Below are 24,396 nucleotides of genomic sequence, written 5' to 3'. Positions count from 1 at the left end.
AAACAGGGCAAAAAATCACCAAGTGTGTCCCTTCCCCAGGTGACCTCAGGCTCTCTGTTTCAACTCTCAAAAGCTTTTTTTTTTTTTTTAAGATTTTATTTATTTGACAGACAGATCACAAGCAGGCAGAGAGGCAGGCAGAGAGAGGGAAAGAAGCAGGCTCCTTGCTGAGCAGAGAGCCCGATGCGGGGTTCAATCCCAGGACCCCGGGATCATGACCTGAGCTGAAGGCAGAGGCCTTAACCCACTGAGCCACCCAGGCGCCCCTCTCAAAAGCTTTTCAAACCGATTGCCTGCTGAGGCTGTACACGGTACCCATGACGGGCAAGTCATCACACCATCCGCTCCAGCAGATCAAACTTTGGGTCCTACCCGGGAGATGACTGCCATCTACCACCGCTCACCAGGAGGCACTCCAGCTACTTGGGGAAAAGGCGCACGAGAGTGTGCGCGTGTGCACACACACACACACACCTGGCCACCGCCATGGCCCCGCGATGTAACCACTAACTCTAGCCCGTAACAGAAAGCACTCCATGGAGACATAAGCAGCTGACTCAGTAAGGCCTTTGGGGTGTGGATCCCCACCCCCATCCCTTTCACTGTGTATTGAGTTGGGCTGTGTTGATGGCACTTAAGATGCAGAGCTCAACGGAACCCAGAGCAGATGAGGAGTCTGCCTCACTGGGTCCCCAAACTGCATTCCTGGAAGCCAGTCCTGTGGGCTGGACTGTACAAGGCCAAAGCTTTAAACGCTGAGTCTGCCTCTCAATGGGGAGAGGGGAGTGTGGTGGTGTTTGGGACCATGCCCCCACACCTGGCCTCGGTCCCCTCGACCTCCTGCCCAACCTCCCGTCACGGGGAGGGCCTCCTTGCAGTGTCCTGAATCTTGGCTGCATGTGCTAATGTCCTGGGGAGTGTGGGACTCCCCCCCCCGTACCCAAGCTGCACCCCAACCCAGTTGAATCAAAATTTCTGGAGGGGGGACCCAGGCATCAGTAGATGTTAACAGCTCCCCAGATGATTCCAACATACAGCTAAGGCTGAGAACCCCTTTGGACCCCTCATCCTGCCCACCAGGGCTGCCAAGCCCAACTGGACCTCCCTTCCTGACCACCTGGTCTCCCTCCCTATTTCAGCTTGAGGGTTCAGCTGTGCCCTCTACCCCACATTGTCCCGCTGTGGTCCACTAGGAAGAAATTATCAGAAACCTCCAGGTGGCCTGTGTGCAGCAACTCTCTTCTCCAAGCAAAACTGGGACACAGGACCTGGCAGGAATACCCCCATCCTCTTCCGAGGCAGCGAGCCCAGACGAGTTAGAGGACGGTTTCGGAGTTCTAATCCTGGTTCGGACACACACGCTCTCCGTGTGACCTTGGACAGGAAAATAAACCCCACTGCATCTCAGCGTGCTCCTGTGTAAATCAGGCTTCATGATATCCACCTCACCGGGGCTGATGGGAAGACACAAGGGGAATCATTCATCACGGGTCTGACATACAGCAGGTGCTCAAAAAATGGCAGCGGCTCTTATTAATTTACGACAGGGAAGCCAGTCCAAAAGGAGCTTAGATACCAAAACAGAGCATCTGGGACAGTTCCCATGGTTTACGGGAACAGCAAATGGGGCAGAATCTTCGAAATCAGAGCCACCCTAGAAAATCTGATGACCTGCGGTTTGTAGAGCAAGCACCGTAACTGAGAGGCAAGAGACTGGTTTAAGCTACTGCCAATGGGCAAGCAGGTGAGGGATGGAGAGAGGCGCTCACCTGCACAGGTGAGTGGAGCTGGTACCCAGAGTCTCTGGCCAAGTCCCTCAATGCACTGAAAACTACTTTTCTTCCGGAAAACAGGGGATGCGTCCCATTCCCTCTAAGCACAAAACAAAGGTGAGTCGGAAGGAACCTGAAGGGTGAAGTGGCTCTAACAATGAATGTGACTGGACCTGAAACACTCCCCGGGGACAAGCAGGGAAGACAGAGGTCTGAAGGGACCAGGGTGCCTGGAGAACCAGAGTGGAAGAAATCCAGACCAAGTGTCCTCGCGGGGCTCTGGGTTAGCTGTCTGTTGCCTGTACGAATCACCACCAAGCCGGCGGCTTGAAACAGCACACGTGTACCATCTCACGGTTTCTGCAGCTCAGGAGTCTGGCCAAGGCTGAGCTGGGTCTTCTGCTCAGAAACACGCAAGGTGGCCATCAAGGTGTCCAGGGGGTATCCTCCCGTGGAGGCTCTGGCGGGGAAGCCACCTACGGGCACGCTCAAGTTCTTGTGCTGTCGGACTGAGGGGCTAGCCTCCGTGCTGGCTGCAGGCTGAGGGGGCGGGGTCCCCACAACTCCTGGCCATGTGGGGTTCCCCAGCATGCCAACTTCATCAAACCAACAAGGACAGCGTCGACAGCGAGTCAGCCAGCGACCGCAGTCACAGAATTAACACCCCATCATCCCTGCCGTTTCTATTGCTTCGAGCAAGCCCAAGCCCCACCCGTGCCACGTGCAAGGGATCACCCGAGAGCATGAACGTCGGCACATGGGGGCTGTGGCAAAATACACCAAACAAAATGGACCACCGCAACCATTTTAAAGTGTATAATTCAGTGAAATCAAATACATTCCCTTTCTTGTGCAACCGTCACCACCATCATCTCTAGAGCTTTCTCATCTTCCCAGACTGAAACTCTGCAACCATTAAGGGCTAACGACCCATCCTCCTCTCTCCCCAGGCCCCAGCAACCACCATGCTTTCTGTCTCTATGCATCTGACTCCTCTGGGGACCTCGTGTGAGTGGAATGAGACCCCAGAGCAACAGAACATCGTCAGCACCGCATCGCCCTCGATGATGCCGTCACCCGGCTAGAATGTGTGAACAAGACGGTGTTTGCAGCACCCCACCTATGGGGGGTCACCCCGCCTACAGGGGGTCACCCCACCTACAGGCATCCCCGATGCTGACCACCCCCCCACCCAGCCGTTGTGTGCTCCCGACTTTTGCTGATGATTCCACACTTTAAAGAAGTTTTTTTTTTTTCCTGTCTGAGCTTCCTGGAATGAGAGGCTTGTTCTCTCCCAGTATTCAGAAGAGCTCACAGTGAGAGACCCTCTCTCCCCACACGGCCCTCAAGGCCGAGTGTGGATGCCACACAGCACAGCACTCTCCTCACTGGCCAGACCTGATGGCCGCACACCAGGAGAGGTCCTCAGAGACAGGAAACGTGGGATTAGAAAAGACTTTGGGGCTCTCCTCTAGGCATTTCCCTCCATCTTTTGTTTCGGGAATTCTCTGCCCACACCTCACCGGGTTAGCGGGCAGTGGCCGGAAGGAGGCCAGGCCTTTGAGGAGCTCCCTTCCCCCAGACCCCCGGAGGTAGCTGAAATGACACCTCAAGCGGGCAGTGGCCGGAAGGAGGCCAGGCCTTTGAGGAGCTCCCTTCCCCCAGACCCCCGGAGGTAGCTGAAATGACACCTCAGGCTGACTCGCTCACAAGGAAATCAATTAGACACATCTACTTTGCAAAGCAGCTGGCCACCTCGATCAGAACACCTGCAGCCGTTAAGTCAAGCCTGTTCCTTTGGAAAACCTCCCACATCCACTCCTCTGCCTTCCTTTTTTGCTTACCCCAGAAGCTGCGGGCAGTAAACTCTCGTTGGGGATTCATGAAAACCAAGTCCCCAGGATCTATGACTACGGGCAGAATAAGGGCTCCTTCCTGATGCCCCAGTGTCATGGGAGAAGAGAGAGGGAGGCAGGCCAGGTCCACGCGGCCACCAAGTGGGCCCAGCTCTGGAGCAGGAGTTGGGCCTGAATGGAATACACAAGGGTGGCAAAGAAGTCCTTATCTCACTCCATCCCATCTCAGCCCGTGAAGGTGAAATCGGAGGGGGAATGCCAATGAAGCAGCGATCTCCAGACAGCCAAAAATGTGGCGCTTTATTACGGAGTCTAAGTGACTGCAAACAGGCCATTATCAAATCTCTTCGGTGACAAAGCTCTGTGTTGAAGGGGACAAATAAAAACAAGTGCATTAAGCACAATAAATCACAGGGACCTGTCGTTGAGACCCATTATCCCTGGGGGATGAAGGGACTGTTCTCCTCCCTGCCTTCCAGCTCTCGGATCCTGGTTTTCTCATCATTGTTTTAATATTGCAGCCATTACTCTCCGTGCTGCGAAGAGCCTGCTGTTTTTCTGTAGTTCTGGGTGGCAAGGGCATAATTTGTTTTATGATTTGCTTGGGAGGGTAGCTGTTTTATATTCATCTTTAAAAGATGCATTCAATAATCGTAGCAATGAGACCCCGCTTAAGAAACGAGACCCAACCCTGCTATTCCTTCCAGCAGGGAAGAATGACTGGAGCAGCCTAAAAGACACCCAACTGTCACCAGGAGGGCCAGGCCGCGTCTGGGGGGGGGGGTGTTGGGAGGGCATATGCCTGGTAACAGCCTCAGTCACATCCGAAGAGCCACCGAATCATGTAGAAGGTAACCTGGGCTCGAGGGAGGCAGCCAGAGGCTGGACGTCAGGGGATCCGGGTTTCACCATTAAGTTGGTGTGACCTTGGGCAGGTCCCTTGGACCTCCCAGGCAGAAATGTCCTCATCTGCCGAATAAGCCAATTGGTCCACCCATCTCTTTGGAGCCCCAAAGACCATCTCTATAAACAGACACAGAAAGAGGGTGAATAACTTTCAGCTAGATAATAGTACTTATATTTACTTCCTCCTCTCTCTCAAGAAGATGGTTACAAGAGTCATCCTAAGATAAAACCAACCCAGTGCACAACTGTCTGAGACACCTCCCACCCCTTCCTTCTCCTATCCATGTAGAAGTCTTCCTCCCAGCCCCTTCCTCCCTGAGAAGTTATTCTCCGGGGCAGCTCACTGTAGATCCTGTAAACAAGTCCTCCCCATTTTACCCAGCAGGGAGTGGACTGGAGGTCCGGAAGGATCAAGCCGGCTGGGCTGGCTCCCCACGGCAGGACCCATGTATGCTCTTCCCCATCAGAAGGCAGCGAGGCAACGCACGCTCTCCACTCTTCCGCAAGATGGCTGCCAACGCCCACACGCGGCGTGGGGACACCACAGTCCTTTCCGGCATTCCCGTTCCAATGGCCACATCTAAATCTCACCATGAGGAGAATGCTTCTTGCAGTGCCATGCTTCCGAGGGTGGCACCACGCGAGACAGCCAGGTCACAGAACTGATCCCAGGACTCCGCCGCCCATCCGAGAGGCGTGGACATAAGCTGCCTCACGGGCAGCTCAGAATACTCTATAAAGGACTCAAATTCAGAAAAGGCAAAAAAGTTACAAGCTCTCTCGTGCTCGAAACGGGGCTGGGTTTTATGGATCATCAAAGCCCGCTGGGAAGCCTTTTGGGAGCCAGAGAGAGGATTCCTCCTAACCAAGCAATGCCTCTCTGGCTTTGCAAACTGTGGTGTAACAACCCCATAAACAGCAAGCGGAGTTGGATCTACGGCAGCTTTTAGCCTCGAATGCAGATGGCAAGTGTCAAAGGAAGGAGCTTTGTGTGCGAACAGGACAGGGAGCAGGGAGACGACGGGTCCCAGGCGCCATGAACTGCAATAACCACAGGCTGTGAGGAAGGAGACCCCCATGCAAGGAAGACCTGAAGTCTTGTTCTCCTCGCCCCAGGGCCCGGCACAGCGCCTGGCACAGAGCGGTTGATGCACGCTCCCTAAATGAGGGAGCGAAGGAAGGAAACACAGCAAGGCCACATCAATGACCCAAAGCCCCTGGAAACACTGATGCGGTTGATCGGGAACGAGGTCAAGATCTACTTAACAGAGAAGCGAGATCTCAGCGCAGCCTGAGCACCTCCCAGAAAACGTCTGGACGTACAGTATTCAGACAAGCTAAGTACTTACACTACACTAAGTACATAAAAGGGAGCTAAAGACTCCAAAACCTTTCAGTGTCTGGGGGTGAGGGTTTGGAGGGTTCTTTTCAGTTTGTTTGTTTCGTAGCTTTTTTATTTTTTTCTTGCCACTGCAAGTTACTAAGACAAAACAAAAAAGAGGCTCTGGAAACATTCTTGGCCTCTGCCCCTGTGAACCTTTTTTGAAATCAAAATACAACTCATGAAAGCAAACCCACAGAGCTACCACGGACTCCCACGCACGCCATGAAAGATGTAAGAGCTGGACAGAGGTCTGGGGCTGTTATGTCCACATCGCACCGCAGGGCATCAGTGAGCCGCGGGCAGGTCAGGATGAGGCAGGCGACCGTGGTCTCCCTCACCACCAGGACACAGCCCCACCCTGGGGGCGGCGCTCCCCCAAGGCAACTCCGCTGACAACCTGCTCTGAGTTTCCAGGGAATGCACAGCTCAGGTCAAACATTCACACTCCCTGGAGGACTTTTAATTGAAAAATCACACGAACATGTCATATCCCAGATCCAAATGCTCACCGGGTACCAGACACTAGGAATAAACCCCATCTAACATCCAATGGGGCATTCTACCATCATCACTCCGGGGAGATCGTTTCTGGAGTGCTGACTCTGAGCAATGGTGTTTGATCCTTACGCGGGAGGTGGGAACAGATCGTGGACCTTGTGAGGAGGGAAAATAAAGCTCAGGGAGCTGTGTGGGCTGGGTTATGTCCTCCCAAAAAGAGACACTGAAGTCCTAAGCCCCAGGACACCTCAGGATGTGACTGTATTTGGAAACAGGGTCTTTAAAGAAGAGTCCAGTTAAAATGAGGTCATTAGGGTAAGCCCTAATGGAATACGACTGGTGTCCTCCCAAAACAGGGGAAATGTGGACACTGAGCTGCACAGAGAGGGAAGATGATGTGTCGACATGGGGGAAGCAAGCAGCCGTGTGACCGGAGCAGCGACAGTCAAGGACCATCAAGGATCCAGCAAACCCCACCCACTAGAAGAGGTGAGGCAGGACCCTCCCCTAGAGTCATCAGAGCACTGCCCTGCAGACACCCTCAGATGGCTCCAGACTCCACTTCCAGAACTGTGCGACACTGCGCTCCTGTTGTTTCCGGCCCCCTGGCTGTTGGTGCTTGGTCACGGTGGCCCCAGGAAGCCTATACAGAGGCAGGAAGCCCTCGCCCAAGGCTGTGCCGTCCAGAGCTGCAAGTTACAAGAAACCGTGCTCTGCCAACACTTTTCCCTGCGGGTCCCAGTCTCTCAGGGGCTGTGACCGGCTTTCCATAAAGACGATCTCTAAATCCGTGCCCGCAGTGCCCCCCCGCACACGAAGGGGCCCTACGATGTGGATGGAGTTTTCCGAACTTCACCCTCCTCCCAGGGAACGGACCACAGCCCGCTGCAGAGAAGTCCCTGGATGGGAGGTGAGCAGCATCTATGTAGGGCATCTGGGGGATTTTGAGAGGAGACGATCTGACAAGCGGCTGCCTACTACTCCGCCCATCTTTCAGCCGCGACGTTCCACGACAAGCACCCACAGACCAGACGACGAACCACCCAAGCCACATTAAAACAATGATTAACACAGGAATGAGAACAGTGACAACCGCTCAGCAAGGAGAATCACCGGCAGGCTCGTCACCTGCGCAGTTTAAAGATGAGCCCTGCGTGTGAATGGGAAGTAGTTTCCGAAACAACAGTGGCCCTTGGGGGACTTGGGTCGAGCTGACTCCTAAAACCGCTCACCTGCAAACTCGGCTGCCTGAGACACAAAATACGGGGTGAGGAGATACTCTCATGCACACACACCAGGCCAGGCACCGGCAAAGCTCCAAGCCGCATGGTCCACCTGCTCTGAGGGACAGAGAACAGGAAACTGGCTCCAGCCACTGGCTGTTGGGCAAAGGGGAGACTCCTGCCCCAGAGCAGCCTCCTCCCCCACTCTCTAAAAAGTCCTGAAACTTGTTTCACAACCAGAGTCCACCCTCCGGGAATTTCGGGGAAGTTATTACTGGAACCAGAGCCACAGTGGCAGCCGCGGGGAAGGAAGGGAAAGGTCCAGATCCTACCAGCCGATCCCAAGCGTTGCTGGCAAACCCACAACCAGTTCTCATCAGTACACGGCCTTCCCTCGAATCCCATTAATGGTTAAAGTATACCCAAATAACAAACTGAGTCAAACTCACCGCCCTGCAATGGCTGGTCTGCATTTGCACAAGTCAATCTATTACTACTAATTTGTGTTTTAAACAAATTGCTGTACACAGCAATGTTATTTTTCAAAACCTAACCCATTCACAAAGCAGAAACAACTGATGGTGTTATGGGCTGAACTGTGCCCCCCCAACCCAACCCACCAAATTCATAGGTGGAAGGCTTAACCTCCGATTCCCCAGAGACTGGCTGTATTGGGAGACAGGGCCTTTAAAGAGATGCTAAGGTTAAATGAGGTCATTAGGGTGGGCGGAGCCCTGATCCGCTATGACTGGTGTCCTCACAAGAAGAGGAGCTTGGGACAAGACAGACAAGGAGGGAGCATGTGAAGACACAGGGAAACAACCGCCATCGACAAGCCAAGAGAAGCCTCCGAAGAAACAACCTTGCTGAGACCCTGATCTTGGACTTTTAGACTCTAGACCTGCAGGGCAATAAACGTGTTGTGCAAGTACACCCCCCCCCCACGCCTCTGCCCCACACCATCTGTGGTCCTTTGCTATGGCAGCCCCAGCAGAACGATGCACATGAAATTCTACATTTTCTCATTTCTTTTCTTTAATCACACAGCAATGCTCTTTAAAAAAAAAAATCACAAAATACACTACATCAGGGATTTTTTTTTTTTTTTTTTTGGCCATTTCCTTAAAAGTCTTGCAATTACCAAAGCAGGAAACAGAAGGTACCACTAATGTCTCCGTGTCACTGGGCAGATGGGTATCGTAACAGTGCAAGTGCTGGCCGGTAGGGAGTGTAAGGGAAGCCTGCCCCGGAGAAAAAAAGGGTTTAGAGAAGAGACTTGTGGTCGGTTTGACCGGACTTTTAAGATCGTCACGCTAATCTTCCCACAGAGCATCTGGGGGTTTCTGCTAGCCCAGCCTCCCTGCTTTCCGAGCCATTCAAATAGGACTGACTGCTTCTCCCCCAGCCCGCTCCAGGGCTGTGGTCTCAACCCCTCTAACCACGACCAAGACTTCCGCCACATCTACTGGGGAAGAGCCGCTCTCCCTCGGCTGCAATGGGGCAGTGGGTAGAATGTACGGCTGAGGACCAGCCTGCCTTCCCCTGGGGTTACTGCTGGAGAACGAAGCCAGCACCCAAGACAGCAGACCTGAGAGAGAGAGCAATGACTTCCTGAGTGGATCCAGCACGGCCAGATGCTTCCCTCCTTTTGTTACCCAAGCAGATAAAATCCTTTCTTTTTTTCATTAATATTGGTATGAACAGGGTTTCTACCATTTATGTCTCAAACAGTCCTCCCCGAGCCACTGAGGCACTCGGTATACATGGTTACGTCTTGCTTCATGCACAGAAGTTTCATCAGAATGTGAAGTGTGGGGGCGCCTGGGTGGCTCAGTGGATTAAGCTGCTGCCTTCGGCTCAGGTCATGATCTCGGGGTCCTGGGATCGGGCCCCGCATCGGGCTCTCTGCTCCGCGGGAAGCCTGCTTCCTCCTCTCTCTCTGCCTGCGTCTCTACCTACTTGTGATCTCTCTCTGTCAAATAAATAAATAAAATCTTTAAAAAAAAAAAAAAAAAAAAGAATGTGAAGTGTGTTTACATTTGACTAAGACCCATGTAATTTCAAGGGTGCTTACTCAGGAGTGCCATGTATAAGCCCTAGGAGACACTGATGTCCCTGAAATTCTAAGGGGGGAAGAAATATTTAGGTGCCTAAGAGTCCGTGGGAGAAACCAACAGAGAGACTGTCCACTCCAAACTTCAGTACCTTAGCACAAGGATCCAGCTCGTTTTGAATTCTGAAATTTGAAAAACTTGCACCCCCTTGCCTATTTTTAGGCTGACATCTAAAGTTTTCATCGTAAACTCATTTCTAAGGACAGAATTCCCACATATTATAAACAGTAACACTTTAAAATAAAACTTTCACATCACATTTTTAAAACAGAACCTAACCATCTGAGACCCATCATTCATTTTAAAAATTCAAGAGCAAGTTACGTTTTTGAGATCTGAAAAATGTATATCACTCCTTAGCACGAGGAAGGGGCCCAGATGTCCTGTTTCCAACCCCAAGTGTCAACAGGTGAGAGAGTGTGCGAAGGGCTGCCTTGTGGCAGTGCCTGCATTAGCAGAAGGTTCCCACCCACCCATTCCCAACAGCTCCTCTCTCTGGGGCCCTCTGAAGGGTTTGGTACTCAAGAGCAGCATCCCAGAGGGAGACTGGAGCAGGGTAAGAGTGGCGCCTTCATAAACAGGGTGGGGTCGGGGGGGATGACCGGGAAAATGGAAGGATGATCCGTGGACCTGGGAGGGATGGTCTCCGTCCAATCAATTTCAGGGGAGGATCCACATGTGAGACTGAAAAATCTGAAAACTGAAAACCAGCCACACCTGCATCCTCCATGGAAAGGCTTCATTCAGGGCGCCTGGGTGGCTCAGTGGGTCAAAGCCTCTGCTTTCGGCTCAGGTCATTATCCCAGAGTCCTGGGATCCAGCCCCGCATCGGGCTCTCTGCTCCGCAGGGAGCCTGCTTCCTCCTCTCTCTCTCTGCCTGCCTCTCCGCCCTACTTGTAATCTCTGTCTGTCAAATAAATAAATAAAATCTTAAAAAAAAAAAAAGGCTTCATTCGTGTATTGCCAGGGGTATGTACATCCCAGTGTCAAGACACCTGGGCCAGTAGATTACAGGACAGAGATTAAGAGGGTATGTTCTACAGACCGAACTGGGTTCCAGTCTCTGGCTTTACACTTGGGCAAAACCCCCATCTCTGCACCTCAGTTTCCCCGTGGGTCAAATGAACTGTGCAGCTGAGCAGGGTTAAAAGCCATCACGCATGGAAAACGTGTCTCCTATTCACCTAAGAAGCACTCAATGGATATTCGCTACAACTGTTACCCCACTATTGCTGCTACTATTATTTTAAATACTCTGTAGCACAGCTTGCTAAGGAAGAGTCCTCTCTTATCCCACTGACGGGCTCGCATCTCCTTTCCCAGGCAGAGGGCCAATTCCCAAGAAGAGAAAAGAGCGAGGTGGACAGAAAGTTCCGGGGAAATGGCCCCAGGTGATGAGTGGGTTAGGGTTTGCCATGATGTTCAAGGTCTCTGCAAGCTTTCTGAGATCTCTGGACAGGGCCAGAGAGACAAAGCCTGTGGCCCCTTCCTCTGCCCCCGACCCTTCCCAGGAGCCAAGTGTCTTCTTACTCTGCCAAGCACAACCACCATTAAGTCCACAAGTCCGGGGCGAAGACCACATAATGATGGAGAGAGGAGAAAGAGAAAGGGAAGCATTAAATAACACAATTACAATAGCTCATACTTACCGAGTGCCTTCTGTGTACGGCTCTGTCCTAAGCATTACACACACATTAACAGATTTAATGAGCTCAAAAATGCTGTTTCAATAGGAGCCATGGATAAATCCAAGCAGAAGAAAAAGGGAAATCTCAATCAGGAAGAGCCAGAGAAAGCATCCCTTGGTGTGTACGAAGTCAGACCACCCCTGGAAAAGCAGCGGGGCTTCATGAACCATGAAACCAACGTCATGCCAAGTGCAAGTCTATAAAGTGTGGCTGGTGCCTGGATCTCACACACCCTCTGATAAGCCCGGGTTCATCTATCACTCTTCCGTGATTCGCTAAGCAAACCTATTCGTGCAGCACAGTGTCTGGCTTACAACGACAGTGTGATAAAAACCCAAACGGACCTGACAAGTACTAGAGGCAATCCTAAACATCCAAGAGAAACACACCGGTTATCTGAAGGAGCAGCTCTGGGTGCTGGGGCTGAGTTTCTGTACCAGTTTAGCCGTCCTCCCAGACCTCCCCACCACGGATAATCTCTCAATCCACCCCAAACACCACTCTGCAGTGGTTCTCCCAAGGACGCCCGATGGGTGTGAAGCCCAGTAAACAGAAACCACGGTCAAAGACTCCATCAGCACCTAGGGACCAACAGCACAGCCAGGAAGAATCCACTTGCGGAAAAGGGATGACCTTCTCTGTCAGGGTTTAAAACACCTAAGGTGAGAAGAAAGACGAGGCTGAAGATCCAAGACAATGGGGAGAGCAGAGAAATGCAACATTAAGGTGGCAGAGAGAAGAGGGTGCAATGAGGATGAGGGCACCACAGCGACATCCAAGAAGAACGAGACAAGGGAAGCAGCGGGAGACAAAGGTTCTTCAAGCTCTGTCCCACCCAACTTCAACGCTAAGCCTGGAGGGTCTGGGGAAAGGCAGGTCTGGGTCTGGAGAGGTGGCAAGGGCCCCCTGCCCACTTTCACCTTTTCCACCTCTACCCGCACGTTGGCCACGCTGGTCACGGGCAAGGGGGCATGCACTCTCTGGCTCGGGAATCCCTGGGAAGCTAATCCACACATATGCCCCAGCAGGACACTGGAATCCCCCAGGTTCAGCAAGAAAGGGCTTGTATTATGCCTGGACAGCAAATGAAATCCCAAACAACCACCACTGCTACGGTGCAGGGAGCAGACAGGCTGGTCCAGCATGCGGTAAAACACCGAAGATTCCCCGCACCTCCCCCCGTCCCCATCCTAAGATGCTCTCTTCCGCTGAAGGGCTCGCGCGCTCTGGCACGGCAGCCAGCCCGCAGCACCGTGAGTGTGCGACGCAAGGTGCAGAAGCAGAGGCCGGCACGGGGCACAGGTGCAGTTCAGCGCCCCGTATCGGGAAAACCTGGTAGGAAGGGCCACCGGAGCTGGGCCGTGCAGGAAAAACAGCGGTGTCCTAAGGCAGACAGAGGGAAAGAGCTTATCACACAGAAGGAGAGGTATGTGCACAGCATGGCAGGTTCGGGGGAATGACCAGTAAGAAAAAGAAAAACCAAAACACTGGAGGTCAGCACTGAGGATGCGGCTGCAGAGAAAGCCAGGGGCCAGTTCCTAACAAGCTGTATGTGTCCTGGTAAGAAAGCTGGAAGTTTTCCAGGGGCCAAGTGTGAGCCAGTGAGTGTAAACACACAGCACGTTCTAGAAAAGCCCTTGTTCTTTAAAGATTAAAAATAAAGGCTCTCCTTGAAGTACTGAAATATAGTGACCTTTCTTTAATGCATGTCCCTCTTCAACTGGGGTGTTTTGGGATTTTTACAAATCTAATTTGGCAGGGAAGGAGGAGGGAGGGTGCTGGGTGGCTCAGTGTGGTAAGCATCTGTCTGTCTTCAGCTCAGTTCAAGATCCCAGAGTCCTGGGATTGAGTCCCACATCAAGTGGTCACGTTGAGCTCCCTGCTCAGTGGGGAGCCTGCTTCTCCCACCCCATCTGCTCCTCTCTCTCAAACAAACAAATAAATAAATAAATAATCTTTTTAAAAAATCAAAAAAAAAATAAATAAAGGCTCTCCTATCTGTAAGGGATCAGGCTAGCCTATTTGAAAACCTCAGTTATCCAGAATGGCTTCTGCAGCAGTTCTGAAAGGGGGTACTGCAAGCTCCCAGCAAGACCGTCCTCGGGCAGAGAAACACCACCAGCCCCAGCAAATTCAGCGCAGCTTCACTTTAACAGTAGATCTGGAGCCCAGATGTCCCAGCTCTGGCCGTTTTTGCTCTCAGTCCACTGCAGGCACTCTGGGAACCACTTGTGAGGAAAAGAAGAATTGTCTCTATCACGACCCTTACTGGGTGTCATTCAAGGCTAGGAAGAAGACTGTTCTGTACCCCTGGGCTCATTGGAACACCCCCCCCCCCCCATAAAAGCCCCATCCCCATCCCCACGCCCAGCCTCGCCAAGGGAGAGAGTGCTATTTCAAAAACTGCTGGTACTTTCACAAGCAAACTTTATTCCAATGACGCCTCTTTCCAGTGGGCAGTGAAGATCATCTCAGACTTCTGTACCGATGATGGGGGTCGGAGAGAAGTTCAGAAGCTCCCCTCGGCTTCGATGCTCACCACACCCACTCTAGCCCAATGGTCTTCACAGCTTCATGCGGGAACTAAGGCAAAAGCCTGTTCTACGGCCTCCCAGCTTCTACCTCTCCCCACCTCCAGTCTGACCCCAATATTGCTACTAGGCTCGTCTTCCTAAAACAGAGTTGTTGGGTTGTTTTGTTTTTGTTTTTTTTTTAAAGATTTTATTTATTTGAGATAGAGAAGGAAAGAGCACGAGCGATGGGGAAAGACAGAGAGGGAGAAGCAGGCTTCCCACTGAGCAAGGAGCCTGACTCGGGGCTCGATCCCAGGACTCTGGGATCATGACCTGAGCCGAAGGCAGGCGCTTAAGCGACAGAGCCACCCAGGGGCCTCTAAAACAGAGTTTTGAATACACCATCCTCCTGCTCAGAAGTTGCCCTGCCTTCCAAGAGCCTGCAGCCCCTAACCGAGCTTGCCAAGTTCATCTCCAACTTCCTGCCAACAGAAACCCACGCTGGTTATTCCTGTAACCCAGAAAAACCTATTCGTCAACCTAACCCGGCCCCTTGACCTCCCTGTAATTCTTCTGTCTTAACCATCCTGCATCCAAAGACCCAACTGAAATCCTACCCCCACCGAGTTCACGCAGCTAGACTCCCGCCTCTTCCCATCCAGCTTCGATGATCCACAGACATTCACGACAGTGCAGCGCGCCTTCTGCTCCCGCTCTGAACGGTTCATTTGAAACTTCTATTGTTGCTTAACTTATCACACAATCTTTCAATGTCTCCAACGACCTTTCTTGAGGGCAAGGACAGCAGGCTTTCGAGTTAATTTAATGATTGATCACTTTAGGATTCCTAAGTGCTAGGAGTGTAGCAAGACATACCCACAGGTACACGGAAGGGCAGACCTAGCCGCGGTGCTTAAGGAGCTGATCCACAAGTAAGGGAATAAGAAACATGTCGGGACACTGACAACATCAAGCAAAAGAGGAAAAGCGGAGTCTTCAGGGTTTGGGGGCAATGCCTCCTCCCATGCTTCTTCCACCTCCTGCTCACTAAGACCCAGATGGAACATTCTCCTCCTGGACTCCCTCAAGCAGAATGCCACCCAACACACTGTGCCCACTGTCCTTCATTCGTGCCTTTATCAGCATTTACCGCCCTCACCGAGACAAGGCTACCGACGATGGCAGGTGATCGATCTCACCTCTGGTTCCCAATGTCAAGACGAGACCTGCACACCGTGAGAGTTCAGTGAATGCTGCCTGAGTTGTGGTGGCCGAGTGATGTTGAATGAGTGAAGGAAATGCCACCAAGGATATCCGGAGTGCCCGGGGCCTGGAGGCAGGAGAGATGCTGAGTGGACAGAGAAAGGAGGGAGGATGGAGGAGTCTGATCCAGGAAAGGGAGAAGCAGTATCGGGACCAAGGAGGCAAACAAGGGACATATTTAGGAAACAGCCCATAGGCCAGGACTAGAGAAGACCTGCAGAGTCCTAGGGCAGATGACAAGTGTAGACAGCGGGGAAGCTAAGCTGACGGCCAGTGTAGACAGGTGGGAAAGCAAGGGCAAGGCCAGCACTGAGACAGAAGACTGAGCGGAGTCCTGGCCCCATGCTTCATGGCCGTGTGAGCCGGGCAAGCCTCAGCTTCCACACCCGGCAAGTGGGAGAGTAAGAGCACCCACTGCCCAGCGTGCTCTAAGGCTGGCATGACACGAAATGATCCAATGGAAGAGAGCCTGGCACGGAGGAGGGACCAAGGAACACACTTGTGGGCATAGAACAGGCTGATGGAGAGTGACTGAGGGGAGGGAAGGGGCCGAGGACAGATACCTAGAAGTCACACGTGTGAGAGGGCACAGCCACGGGCCACATGGGGAGGTCGGGAAGCCCGGGTTCTGGTCCTGCCTCCTCTCTGGATCATTCTCTGTACCTCCCTGAACATAGTAGCCACAGGTGTGAAAGGAAGGTGCTGGTCTGATGGGGTCCAAGGTCTCTTCCAGCCCTGGAGGGGTCTCCACACGACAGCTCTGCCCCTGTGGCAGAGAACATCACACATGTTAAAGCCCAGTGGGGAGGGATTCACGAAAACAGAGAAAGGAGAACAGACACCAAGATGGTGGTGGAGAGGTCCCCCGGAGGAGACAGAGGGCTCCAGCCTTCCCTAGCTTTCCCAAGCCGCCCTCCTCCTCCTCCCAGGGAGCCACACGCCCCAGCTCCCCACAGGTCACTCCACAATCACCCTCCCCAGCGCTGGGAAGAGCATCAGCAATCATCCACGCTTTTCCAGGCCACCTGGCTTGTAGCTTTGACAGGCTGTAGGGCACGCCCATTCGTCTGGTGCCAGAAGAGTCCAAATCCCCACAAAGTGAGAGCAAAGGAAAGCCGCCAGGCCTGCGGGGACCGTACTCCCTTTGCCTTGTTACAAAGCCATCAGCATTTGAACCACAACAGTGACCCCGGAGAGAATTCAGTTTGCTGACCTGAAATGTCCTTCGCATTTCTAAAATAACATCTTTCTGGAGCGGCCTCCAGTCTGTCCGTCCGCTGGTGTTCACGCGCCCTCCCTCTCCTAGCACCTCCCCTTCCCTCAAGAGAAGCACTGCAAACACTTGCTCCGTGTGGCCACACTCCTTATTTCGCACAGACCTACTAAGCACGGGGCGCCATGCCTGCAGGCAGCGGAAAAGCCCTATCAGGCTGATCGCCCTGTCCGCACCTCCCTTGGCTCTGGAGACAGCCAGGAAATGCCATTCCCCCCAGATGAGCGCTGACATCAGTCAAGGAGGCTGGCATATTAAGGATCTACGCAACTGTTCTGGAAACAAAAGGTGAGGGGAGTGTTTCCCAGGAGCCACAGAAATGTTAACCTTACTCAGTAATAAAATAGGTGACCGATGTATTCAAGGCAATCCCTAACCACACATAATCACACTGGAGAGCCCATGATTCCCTGCTGGATTTAAATGAAAAAAAGAAAAAAAAAAAACAGGAAGAAAGAAATGCCCACATGTCTTATTCTGCTGTAAATCCTCCTAAATTCTACCACTTCTTCCATGGAAAGATCGGCAAGCCCTTTCTTCAAAGTTTGGTACTTCAAACAAGGGCCACGTGAAGAGCAAACCTCTCCCAGTAGGCAGGGCTCCGTCTCCATCTGCATTTGCTGCCCGTCCAAAGCACAGCCCCATAATGCGAGGAGAGAGGCTAAAATGACTGGTGCTACGGCACCTTCCATTCCAGGCCCAGCCTGTGATTATCTACAACTCCAGGTTGCCCCAAATTACGTCTGGAGCCTCAAACGCCTTACATTTTATGTCATTCCTAGAACAAATTCTTTTCTGGAAACTTTCGTTAAGAGATAAAGGAACAAAACCCCAAAAAGCCCTAGATATCTCAGTGGCAGCAAAGAAAGAGTGGGCAGGCTAGCAAGATTCTGACCGTCTCCTACATTATCCCCTCTCCTGTATCCCTACACAGAAGCCGATTAAATCCATGTCTCTGCAATGATGAAAGCTCAGAATCCTAGAAACTCTTACCTAATTTTTTTTTAATTTTTTTAAGGATTTTTAAAACGTATATGAGAAAGAAAGAGACAGAGAGCCAGAAAGCATGCAGGAGTGGTGGGGAGGGGCAGAGGGAGAGGGAGATGCAGACTCCCTGCTGAGCAGGGACCGGGAGAAGCGGGACCCAAATCCCAGGACGGAGAGCCCAAGGCAGACCCTTAACCAACTGAGACACCCAGGAGTCCTGATACCTAATTTCACTTTTTAAGCCACTTCTGTTCTTGATAGATTCTTAGAGGTAGAAACTCAGTAGGGACAGTTAAGGAACTCGGGAAGGTGAGGGCTATTCCCAGAAAGAGAAGCAGTTAAACAAGTAAATCTCCCCCCAAGTAACAGGGAAGTAAGGGAACACTAGGTACTGGCTAGTGGTTATGGAAGTTGATATAACTACCAGACTTCTTTCAGTAACACAGTTCCATAGTAGGGTCCCCGGCAGGTGAACGTGGGGATTATATGTTAAAACATTTGAAAAGTTTGTATTAAAAAATCCTAGGTTTCGGGTAATGGATAAGACCCCGAAAAGACCCCCAAAAGCATCCATCACGATTGTCTTAATCAAATAATTTGAAATACAATAAAGGAACTAGCTATTAAAAAGAATCCCTTTTATGAATCCCTTCTGTAAAATAAGAATCTTTTGTACCCCAATTACTTATCTTAAAGTGTTTGCCTTTAAAATCAGATTTTAGAAGCCAAATTCTGCTAAAATAGGGCACTCCTATACTTAGCATCAATATTGAAATAATAATGTAAAAAAAAAAATTCCTCATATCCACACTACACTCACTTTGACTCTCCGCTTTCCAATAAGCACTGCCCTCTATAGCCAGGAGATCAGTGCCTGAGTAGTGAGAACGCTTCTTTCTAGAACACAAATGTGGAGGCATAAAATTAAATTGGTTTTCATTTTTCCCAACTTGTGCATCTACACGATTGCTTTTCTGCGCCCATTTTTTTCTTCCAAACATCCCTCCCTCACACTCAACCAAGAGCTTGCCTCTCAGGTAACCCGTGTTCCACCTCCCCTTTCCCGGTAGAGTCCAGACTTTGCAAAATCCCCAAGGGTCAATTGGAAACAATCAAAATTTTCAGCATTGCTTTTTATCACAACGTAGTTAATTCTCAAGTAGTTCTCAAAGAACAGGTAACATCAAAAACAACTTGTCTTCATATTATTTACGAAGTTAGCAGGCAAGTCTAAATGCTTATGTGTGAATGGCCTAGTATATCAGAGAGAGAGATCAGAGAATATACAAGCAACACAGCAAAGACTTCCTGCTTCTTTTCTTCAGCATTGTCTACCCGTGGTGTTTTGCATTTCAAAGCAGAGTGTACCTGTGAACTGGTCAGGCCTCTTCCCATTTCAGAGCTAGAAATCTTAAACAGTCAGAGCTTTGCCACTAATTTAGGCAAACCCATTCCCTCTCTGGGCCCTAAATTCCTAGTTGCAAGGTACAGAGCTGATGTATAGAGACAACGCCTGAAGCCCAGAGAGGTCAAGCAGTATTCTAATGTCACACAGCAAGTTAGCAACAGATGATGCCATCTAGACGCAGATCTAAACCACCCTGCCTCCCACTCAACGCAGGTGAAGATACAGGCAAAACACACACAGGGCCTTTTTTCCCTCCATTCTCTGGCTCTTATTTCTGAAAAACAAACAAACAAATATATTTTGCCCTGGGGCTCACTGCTGCAAATGATATTCTTTCTCCCTAACATCCTTCAGCAGTTACAGTGTCTCGTCTCTTCTCCACTATCCTTTTCTCACCCCACAACACACACACACACGCACACAGGCACGCACACACACTCATCCTCATCATTCAACTCTTCCTTTTCCAACAGCAAAGAAAGTTTAGGCTAGAAGTGAACTGATTCAAGTACGAGAACCTCGTTCTAGCGCTAAACGTGGCCATAACTCTGCCCAGAAGCCGATCTGACAAAATGGAATTTGTTCTCAGAGAGAAGGACTTTTCCCCCATACTGTATCATTTGTCAAGTAACGTTGTCATTTCTCCCACTGCTGCATAATCACAGAATGAAAGCCCCAGATGGAATGCTGGTACACAAGAGGGCGGACTTACGGTTGATAAGGGACCCTTTCTTTATTTGCATTCTAACCGTTTTTCTAGAGGACTGGCGAAGTGCTCAATGTAGAAGGATAAAGGACAAAAAAAAAAAATTCCTTTCCCTGTTTTTATTAACAATGTGGGATAAGCAACTAGTGCTCTTGGATCCTGTCCAGAAACCATTCTTGTCATGGAGCATGAAGCTAGTCCCCAGCATGGAACTCTATTAAATGATCTCCCTTGGCACACCAGGCTTCCCCTCTCCCAGAACCCCTTTCAGCCACCTTAACTAATGACTGTTCTCCATACACAGTACATATTTTAAGGTTTCCATGCTGTTCTTTCTACCTGGGTCCCCCTTCCTCCCTACTCCTCCGGCAAACTCAAACTCGTCCTTTGCGCAAACCCATACAACAACACTTAGCTCCTGATGATGGTTCGTTCGTTCCCTGGATTCTGCCTCCCTGAACGAAATATGAAACCCCTGTAGCCTCCACGCAGAGCGTGGCACCTGCCACGTAATACATGTTCAGTCATTATTTGTCGTGTTAAAAGGAGAAAAGTCTTCTAAAATACATTTGCTTACGCTGTAACTTTACTGGCTGCTGCCTACTGCCCTCCAAGAGTCAAACGTGGTCAGAGAGGAAGGGAGGGGCCGGAGGACCTCTCAATGCCAAATATACTGGAGGAGAGCAGCAAAGCCTCAACACCACTTGCTGATCCTGTGAGCTGTCCGTGTTGCTCAAGGGTGTCAGTGGCGGGGTGCCTGAAGCTCTCAGTCCCCTGGGACTTACTTAACCCACACCCCCCGACCTTGTGTGCTCCTTACTCTCGGAGAACTGTGGCTCAAAGATACCTTCCATTATCCACAGACCCTAAAGAAGACCAGAATTCTGCCTCAACTCCTTACTCTCCCTCTGGCACCTGGCTTCCCTGGAATTTACAAGACTTCATTCATGCCTTAGGACCACAGTATATATCTTTTCCGGGACCGGTTTTCACTAGTTGATGCTCAATGGTAAATTTAATAGTATTTTCCTGCTCCAATCTCTTACCCCTTGGCTATACTGTGCCTATGAGAATCAATCTATAAAGCTTTAATAGCAGAAATAAAGCTTTATGCTGACCATTTTCCTTAGACCACAACAATAGCTCCCTTTAAACTACCTAAATATGCACTACACATATGGGTAAAAGATCACCAATGTATCTACCAGACCCCAGAGTTCAGGAAAATGTAATAACTCATGAAGGTTCACAGGTTCCAAACACTGAGTCTAATTCCATATGCTGCGTTGGGGCTTTCAGAAAACTGTGAGTCCTAAATCTGTGACATCTGCCTTTTCTGGTGCCAGTATTCTGAATAGGGTAGTCTCTTCTTGGACTCTGCCTGCCCACCTCTGGAGTCAGCTCTGATAAGATTTGGCCACGTGGGTAAAGCCTGGGCAATGGGGTTTTGTTCTTCAGCAAAACAGAATCATCTTCCAATTCTGCTGGAAGAAACCTAGACGCTAACGATTTGATGCTGTTAAAAGTGCAGAGAGCATCTGAGACAGAAGTGCATACCTGACCGTCAGAGGTTATATGTGCAAAAATACAAGGTATGTCTTTTTAAAGGATGATGGTGAGAAATTTCAAGTTTGACGGAGTTGATTCTAGAGACCATTTAGAATGGATGATTTTATGTGATTTTTATGAAGACTGTAGGTGACATGCAATCCGACCCCCCCCCCAAAAGGCAGTTCTGATTACAAACCTTCAGGGAACACAAAGTTAGCATGGTCTCATGCCCAAAGGACAGACTCTGTAGGAGGTTCTGTCTCCCAAAAATGTGTAGCCCTCATATGCTCAGAACTTTCCAGTTAACCAGTCCTAACTTGTCCAAAAGACAATTCAGATGTGTCCAAAAGACAATTTAGGCTCATCGTTCAAGCATTTGGAACCCATTCATTCATGCAAGTATACATCAAGTACCAAAAAGTCAAGTTCATGAACCCTAAAGATAAACCACAGCCTTTTGTAACATGGGTCCTTGTGTTTTCTTCCCTGGTGGTGGAATAGAAGACTAGTCCCCCTAGTGTCCTGCCACTGTAGGTGGCTGAAGGATGGAGACACTCCTGCATTCTGCATCCACGTTAAATAAAGCACAGCTCAGGAACCCAGAACCCCAAGGAAACCTTCAGATCCCCCTCCCGCACAACGAGATGGAAGCTTGCTGGGACCTAGGAGGACACCGGAAAATCTGACCTTTCATTTCCAAGGCCCTTACAGTTCTGGTTTAAAAGCCAATGTGATCTGCATTACCTCACACCAGAAAGTTAACCCACTAGCCAACACGCTTCACTACGTGAAGGAAAAGGACCCACACCTGTCAGTGGACGACTGCCCACTCCAGAGTGATCCAACGTTTGCTTTGAAAAACCTCCCTATCCTACTGGGCCGATTTGTTTCCTGTCCTTGCTGCTACTTGAAAACCCACTAACGTCTAAATCTTGCCGACATCTGCCTCTCTGTTCCAATTAGTTTTCTTCCTGGTATAGAATTAACAGGGCCAGCCTCGATAAATGTGTGTTCTCCTCAAACAATTTTCACTGAAGTAAAACACTCTTAAAATACATAGGTACACTAAGATGTGTGAAACCTTAAAGCCAGGTTTTGTTGTTGTTTTTAATCCCCAGTGAGGACTCATGCCTGTGAGTAATTCATTCATGTCACCCATTTGTGAGAGATGCAAAAAGAAAACACCACTTATTCCTTTCCTAATTTAGAACCTTCCCTTAAGTCGACCAAAGCTGACTCCTGGGGAGGTAAGGAGAAAAATGAACCTGAAGTGACTGCATCCCCGGAGTGAATAAGCACTTTGGATGTCCACCTGTGTCGGAGAGGGACCAACCTGCATTTAGGGGAGGTGACCACCCCACCTGCTGCCTCACATCATTCCCCCCACCCCCCACCAAGAAGGAAGCAGAAGCCTGAGTGCTCTCTTGGGGAACTTACATAAGACCCTGTAAAACTTCCTGTGACATTCACGGAAAATAGAAACTGCTATTTTGCTCCCTCAGGAGATCATTGTAATGGACTGAGTGACAAAATTCACAGATTCAGAGTTCAACAGAAACCTGCTCAACCGAGGTACATCAGCTCAGGGACGAGAAAAAATCCATCCCCATTAAACAGGGTCACCGGGGGGATGGATTCAATGTAGGAGAGACAATCTGTTCCCTCCTAAGTGACCCATTTAAAATCAGATTGTTCCAGGGAAATCTCACAGGTTTAATAAATTTCAAACTGCCAAGGACAGCCTTGTAGGACTGAGATTCCTTAAAAAGGGAAATGTTAAAGAAGGTAATAAAGCAATAAACAAAAAAAACTTAAGGATGCAGAAACTTAGCGGAGTCAGCCACTGCACCCTTCAGCGGCGAACGCCTGGATCGCTATACAGGGATCACTCATCCTAAGCAGCTTCGTCTAACAGGACGGCCACTCTGCTTCGGTTCCCTCTCTACAGACAGCGCTGCCACCCAAACACTCTGTCCTACAGAGGAACTAGAAAGCTCTGACCGTTCACCTTAAATCGCCTTGATTCTCTACCACAAGGAGCAAAGAAAACTTCTTCACAGCATCACACCAGGAAAGGCAGGTGAGGATCACCCAAGAGGGACAGCAGAAAAACACAGCCCGTCGCCCAAAACACAGGTGCCCATAACTAACAAGCTGCGGGGACGGGGGGGGGGGGGGCGTTGAGGGGGGGGGGATGCGAGATGAGGGCACACCACCTCCCGCTGTTGACCGGAAGCTCGTCCTTGTTTGCCCCAGGTTAGCAGCCTCTGTGCCTAGGAGCGGGGCAGTCTCTGGGAAGGGTCCTGGGGACATCAGAGACTTCTGGACTTCCCTCCGGCCTGTCCAGGGCTCCTGACCCAGGAGCTGAGGTTGTGCCCTCACAGGGGGTACCAGCTACAGGTTCGGAGAACTTGTCCGGCGCCGCTCACCAGGGCGCCCCCCGCGGAGGCTCTCAAGCACCCCCGGGCTCTTACCTTGGCCGTGACTGCCGCCAAACACAAGGAGACCGCGGAAGAGCTGGGCGGCGCGGCGGCACCACCGCCGCCTCCTACAAGGCGCAGGGGGTCCGGGTCGGGGTCGGGGTCCCAGCAGGCGCTGCCCTAGTTCAAGCGGCGGTGCCAAGCGCAGACTTCGGGGCGGTCCCCGGCTCCAAACGCTGCGGGGAGGGTCCGGGCCGCCCGAGCTGAGCACTGTCCCTTCTTCCTCTCCCTCCGGCGCTGCTGCCTGGAACTGCTCCCTGCCCCAAGGACTCTTCCGAGCCGGGGGCGCCCCGCATGGGCAGGGGCCTGCGTCCGCCACGGGCTAGGTCCGGGAAGGGGGCGCTGGGGAGAGACGCCGGGCGGCCGCCGGGGCCGGCTCCACCTCCCGCGCTCCCCGTCGCTTCGCCCCTTCAGGGCAGGGCCTGCCAGCTCCCGGCCCCGCGAGGCGAGAGCGGCCGCGCCCCCAGCTTGGGCGCCCGGAGCGGCGGGGCAGCCGCGGTCCGACCGGGCCGGACGCCGAGCGAGGCGGTAGAGAGGCTGCAGCCGGCCGCGGCGCCCCCTCCCCCCGGGCCTGCGCCGCCCGCCCGCCCGCCCGCCCGCGGCTCCGCGGGAAGGAGGCGCTGGAGAGGGCCTCGCCCCGGCCTGGGGCGCGGGGCCGGGGGCGCAGGGGCCGGGGGAGGCGCCCCGGGAAGGTCACCGGAGCGGAGGCGGGACGCAGAGCGGTGGGTGCGGGGAGCCGAGGCGGGCGGCCCCGCTGCCGCCGGGAGCGCTCGC

General features: G+C 51.5%; 1 protein-coding gene across 1 annotated transcript in view; it reads right to left on the bottom strand.

Moving 5' to 3' along the window:
- The window catches only part of LARGE1 (LARGE xylosyl- and glucuronyltransferase 1), a 525,674-nt gene extending 501,493 nt beyond the window's left edge, over window positions 1-24,181 (bottom strand). The window contains exon 1 of the mRNA XM_046013242.1: window positions 23,617-24,181. The gene's annotated coding sequence lies outside the window, so the exon portion shown is untranslated. The remainder of the gene's footprint in view (window positions 1-23,616) is intronic.
- Window positions 24,182-24,396: the final 215 nt, after the last annotated feature.

Source organism: Meles meles, chromosome 7, assembly GCF_922984935.1.
Source record: "Meles meles chromosome 7, mMelMel3.1 paternal haplotype, whole genome shotgun sequence".
NCBI classification, from domain to species: Eukaryota; Metazoa; Chordata; class Mammalia; order Carnivora; family Mustelidae; genus Meles; species Meles meles.
This window is presented reverse-complemented; position numbering and strand designations above follow the sequence as displayed.